Consider the following 6227-nt stretch of genomic DNA (forward strand, 5'->3'; position numbering starts at 1 on the left):
AGCTTCTTGAATCTGTAAATTGATGGCTTTTTTCCAAATTTGCAAATTTTTTGGCCAGTATTCAATTTTTTGGTCTTCCTTATTCTATATTCCCTCTTCTTCTGGGACTTGGATTACTATGTTAGACCTTTGGGTGCCATTTAACCAGCCTCTGAAGTTTTGTTCATTTTTTTCTAACCATTTCTTTTCTTTGTCTTTCCAGATTTCTAATGATTAGCTTCAAATTTACTGACTTTTCCTCTATCATCTCCATTCCCTATTGAGTCCATCTAGTGGATTTCTTATTTTGTATACTGTATTTTTCATTTCTGAAATTTCCATTTTTCCTTTTTATAGTTTTTATTTCTCTAGTGATACTCTCTATCTTTTCATTCATTATGCATATGTTTTCCCTCATGTCATGGAGCTGTGGTCTAATAGCTATTATAATGTCTTTCTTGATATTTATAACATCTGAGTCATCTCAGGGTTGACCTCTGTTAGTTGTATTTTCCCTTGAGTAAGGATATATATATTTTTTTTTAGGAGACAGAGTCTTGCTCTTTCACCTAGGCTGGAATGCAATGGTGCAACCTCAGCCCACTGCACCCTCCACCTCCCAGGCTCAAGCTATTCTCCTGACTCAGCCTCCCAAGTAGCTGGGATTACAGACACGTGCCACCACACCCAGCTAATTTTGTATTTTCGGTAGAAATGGGGTTTCACCATGTTGGCCAGGCTTATCTTGAGCTCCTGACCTCCAGTGATCTGCCTGCTTCAGATGATAAATTTTTCTAGTTCTTCATATATTGATTAACTTAAGATTTGGTCCTGGACATAATGAACATTATATTGTAGACACTCTGAATTCTGTTGTATGTCTCTAAAGAACTGTAATAATTTTGCTTAGCATGCAGTTAACATTCTTAGATTCAAACTGTAAGCTCTTTGCCACCTGTAGTGCTGCCAGTTCAAATCTCCAGTTAGTTCTGTAAACCTCATGTGCAAGCTCCATTGAATCTTCCTTCTACAGGCTTGGTTCAGTGATCAGCCAGAGACTTGGGCAGAGTTCACTTAAAAATCTAGGTCTCTTCTTTTCTGTTTCATCCCCTTTATGACTCTACCTCACTTTTTGACAGATGTGGTCACCCTGGTTGCTCAAGCTAGGAAGATGGTGCCTTCTAGATAAGAATTTTAATCACCCTGCATTGCACTCTCTCAGAGACTGCCGCTCACTCTCAGAACAAAGCCACAGAAACAGAGACTCACTGTGCCAGACCCTTCCTCCAAGACACAATTTCTCTCCAAAATCTGCCTGGTTTTGTTCCCTTCTCAGAGATCTAAGTATTTTTAAAATTGTGGCCTGGCACAGTGGCTCATGCCTGTAATCCCAGCACTTTGGGAGGCTGAGGCAGGTGGATCATGAGGTCAGGAGCTGAACACTAGTCTGGCCAATAGGGTGAAACCTCATCTCTGCTAAAAATACAAAAGTTAGCTGTGCATGGTGGCACACACCTGTAGTCCCAGCTACTAGGGAGGTTGGGCAGAAGAGTTGCTTGAACCCAGGAGGCAGAAGTTGCAGTGACCTGAGATCATGCCACTGCACTCCAGCCAGGGAAACAGAGCAAGACTCCATCTCAAAAAAAAAAAAATCTGTGTCCAGAGTTTATCATTATCTGGTGGAGGGAATGGTCTTTTAGAAGCATAACAAAAGTATAACTTAAGGCTTTGTTTCAAATGTTTTTATGACCCTTTCAGAAGAGCTTTTGCAATAAATTTGGTCACATTTGAGATTAGGAATTATTGTTTTAATCTCTCAAATCCCTGTTTAATTGTCTGAAATGTTAGAAATAATAGCAACATGTAACTATACTGTCATCTGTTGATTATTTACTCATCAACATATGTGTTAGATTTTATACCAAGTGTTTTCAATGCATTACCTTATCAAGTCCTCACTATGTCACTTATTGAGGCACAGCTAACCTGTACATTGGTGGAATCACTAGCCCATTATAGTCCAATGGTTCTTCTCACTTGTCATCTGCCAGTGGCAAGTGAATAAGCAGTGGTCTTCCCAGATTCACATATTGAAATCATAAGCCCTAAGCTGATAGTATCAAGAGGTGGGGCCTTTGACAGCTTATTAGGTCATGAGGGTGGAGCACTCATGAATGGGATTAGTGCTCTTGATAAAAGAGGCTCAAGAGAGACCCCTCTCTTTTCCCATCCTGTGAGGACACAGCAAGAAGGCACCAGGAAGCAGTCCCCACCAGAATTCAAACTGGCAGCACCTTGATCTTGGACTTCCCTGCCTCCAGAACTGTGAGAAATAAATTTCTGTTGTTCGTAAACCACTCAATCTATGGCATTTTATTACAGCAACCCAAAGACTAACAATAATAACAATTGATATTGACATTTATTAAGCATTCTCCATGTTCCCAGCTTGGTGCTGAGAGTTTTCTTATTCATCTCTCACAACAGCACTATAAGGGAGGTAATAGAAGTATCCCTGAGTAACTGGGGGGATTATGGGATCTTATCAAAGTTAAACATCTTGTCTTGCCCAAGGCCATAAAAATAGTAGGCACAGAGCTGGATTTGAACCCAGTGACTTGAATTCTGATTACTGCATCACCTCTTATAACAGTGCTTTTCTGAGTTTGTCCCTATCTCTAAAAGGGAGTTCTTGCTTGCTTCCTTCTAGATATATTCCATCAAGTTATTTGTCAACGCTTTAGCTTTATTGGTATAAGGACAATTTTTAATGAGTTCCAACTCTCTTTGAATGAATATCATCAAAGAGGTAGACTGCTACAAAAGTCAAAGGAAAGAGTTTTAGCACTCTTCAGCCGGGCTAGGAGGGGCCACCACTAACGTCTATATAACATCACATCCTTGTTCAAGAATTCCCACACAGCTTAAACCTCTAGAAAATTGAAAGGGATAAATTAGGGATAAATAAAATGAAGCACATTAATAGCTTGTAAGCTCTTAGATTTTGTCACCTCAAAATGTGGTGTTAACTTCTACCAATATAACACTTCCTTAATGAGTTAAATTAGGTAAATATATTAATAATGCAAACAAAAAGAGAAGACCCCTGCTGTTCTAGAGGTGGTTCTTAATCTTTTGTGGTGTTCTCCTGCTCCCTGATCTCCCTATCTTGGCAGAATTCTGGAGAACATAATCAAAGTCTGATGTTGAGATACTAGGGAATGTGAAGAAAGATGAACTTTTACTGTATGAGGATATATGCATATCTAGAGGCTATTCGTGACTTGTTAACAAACTATCAAATTTTTCAATTACTCTGCAGACTATATGAATCAGTAAAGGAAGTATTGATATGCGTTTGCAAACAGGAACAACTAGATTATTTTCTCTGTAATTCTTCACAAATAATATTTAGATATTAAATACTTGGCACATACTGGCAAAATATATAACAGTTGTGGCTGTTTGCTCCTATTTTTTTTTTTTTTTTTTTGAGATGGAGTCTTGTACTGTCGCCCAGCCTGGAGTGCAGTGGTGCAATCTTGGCTCACTGTAACCTCCGCCAGACAGGTTTAAGCAGTTCTTCTGCCTCAGTCTCCTGAGTAGCAGGGACTAAAGGCATGCACCACCACCCCAGCTCATTTTTTGTATTTTTAGTAGAGATGGGGTTTCACTATGTTGGCCAGGCTGGTCTTGAACCACTGACCTCAGGTGATCTGCCTGCCTCAGCCTCCCAAAGTGCTAGGATTACAGGAGTGAGCTACTGCACCCAGCCCGTTTGCCACTTCTTTAATGGTCAATGATAATGTCCACAGGAGATCAGCACCCTTGAATATAAAAGGCTCTAGCTGCAAACTATGGCATGTGTAGCAAATACGGATCTGCACAAAGTAGATGAGACCTTGCTCACTAAATACAGATAAAGCAGTACCCATGTAAGCAGTACATGAAGACTTTCTTCTTTTTCCTCTATTTCAAAGGCTTATTTAGGGAAATCATATACCTTAAGTTTTAACTTCTTGGCTGCTGTTCCCATTTCTCTTGAAATTCATTAAAGGTCATTTATAAAATATATATTATATTAGTATAAATAATTTTAAATATATAAGAGTATAATTCAGAATAAGTATTTGGTCGAACAACATAGCTTTGCAACTCTGGCCATAGTTTATATAATATAAATCAACCTTTATTTATAATTTGCAAAGACAGCTTAATATTTAAAAATCTAAATCCCAGCACTTTGGGAGGCCGAGGTGGGTTGATCACGAGGTCAACAGATCGAGACCATCCTGGTCAACATGGTGAAACCCCGTCTCTACTAAAAATACAAAAAATTAGCTGGGCATGGTGGCACGTGCCTGTAATCCCAGCTACTCAGGAGGCTGAGGCAGGAGAATTGCCTGAACCCAGGAGGCGGAGGTTGCAGTGAGCCGAGATCGCGCCATTGCACTCCAGCCTGGGTAACAAGAGTGAAACTCCGTCTCAAAAAAAAAAAAAAAAGGAAGAAAGAAAGAAAGAAAACAATGAATATCAGCTCATTGATTGAATTAATAAATTAAAGGAGAAAAATGATCAGCTGATAGATGCTGGAAAGCATTAAATAAAGTTTAATATTCATCTATAATTTTTTTATATGCCGTCAGGAGGTCACTAGTGGTGGTTCTCACCTGTAATCCAGCACTTTGGGAGGCCAGGTAAGGCTGATTGCTTGAGCCCAGGAGTTTGAGACCAGCCTGGGCAACATGACAAAACTCCATTTCCACCAAAAAATACAAAAATTAGCTTGACATAGTATCACATCTGTAGTCCCAGCTGTTTGAGAGGCTGAGAAGGGAGATTGCTTGAGCCTGGGAGGCGGAGGTGGCAGTGAGCCATAATTGCCCCACTGCACTCCACCCTTGGTGACAAAGCAAAACTGTCTCAAAAATAAAAAATTTTTTAAAAAATGAACTAGATGTAGACAAATGTTACAATTTGATAAAGCTGGGTAGTATCTGTATCAGTTTGGCTGTCTCCAAACTGTGTAAATTTGAAATGCTTAATTAATACAAAAATTTTTTAAAAAGAAGTCAACATGAGATGGTCCCACCTCAGCCTCCCAGGTAGCTGGGACTACAGACATGACACCATGTCCAGCTATTTTCGTACTTTTTATAGAAATCGGGTTTTGCCATATTGATCCCGATGAAAAAAAAAGATAGAATTAAGTATTTCCATGGTCAGAAAGATTTAATTCTACCTTTTTTGGCATTTCTGCCTAAAGAAAATATCATTTGCAGAATTCCAATTTATCTGCACCCAGAGAAGAAAACTAACTGAATCTGAATATGCAGCGGGGAGAAGATTTTAGGGTCTATTTGCTTAAGGAATGAAAAGTAGATCACTATTAGCCTTGGTCCAAGACTCATTAAGGAGCAACTAGGATATTGTTGGAATAAAACAATATTCCAAAGTCAAATAGAGACATTTACTCCTTTGACTTATCCATGCCACCTTACCTTCCCTTTGAGGTACTTGGTAAGAAACCACTAAACCACAAAATACTATTCTGTCATTGGTCTCAGACATTCAAAGAAGGAGGGCACTTGGTAGGAACACTGGGCAGAGTTTATTTGCTTCAAAGGGGAATGTATCGCTAGCATCTCAGCAACAAAATTGTTATTTGGCAAAAAAAGAGAGGAAATAACATGTAGAGTAAAAATAGAAATCTGTGCAGTGGAGGTAGAGGTCTCTGAATTTTAAAGACTGTACTTTGAACAATTGCAAACAGAAAGGATACACAATCTCTGTGCATAATGTGTCAGCTGTGAAGAGGGGAGTGGCTCGTTGGATGGGTCCCATGATGAGATGTCTGGCTGGATCAGAACCTTGGTACAGGAAGAAGGTGAGGTAGGATCAGAGCCATGGAATCCCAGACCTTCCTGGCCAAGATTTTCACCAACATGCTGATGAAGAGGGGCTGATGAACAGCCACAGAATCTTACCAGACATGTATCTGAATATTACTTGTAATGTGTCATTCCTTTTATATGAATACTAAGTATTAAAAGTGTTGAAAGAATGAATGAAGAAGGCACAAGTGTCTGAACATGCTGGATTCATTAGAATAGATAAGATGGGTATATTTTTACATAATACTTGAACAGGTCCATTTTATTTGGACTATTCCACAATTTTATACAATCAGTCTTCTTTTAGGTATGTTTGCTTAGATCCATATGCACACAAACACTAAGTTACAGAAT

This window comes from Callithrix jacchus, chromosome 13 (assembly GCF_049354715.1).
Source record: "Callithrix jacchus isolate 240 chromosome 13, calJac240_pri, whole genome shotgun sequence".
Classification (NCBI taxonomy): Eukaryota; Metazoa; Chordata; class Mammalia; order Primates; family Cebidae; genus Callithrix; species Callithrix jacchus.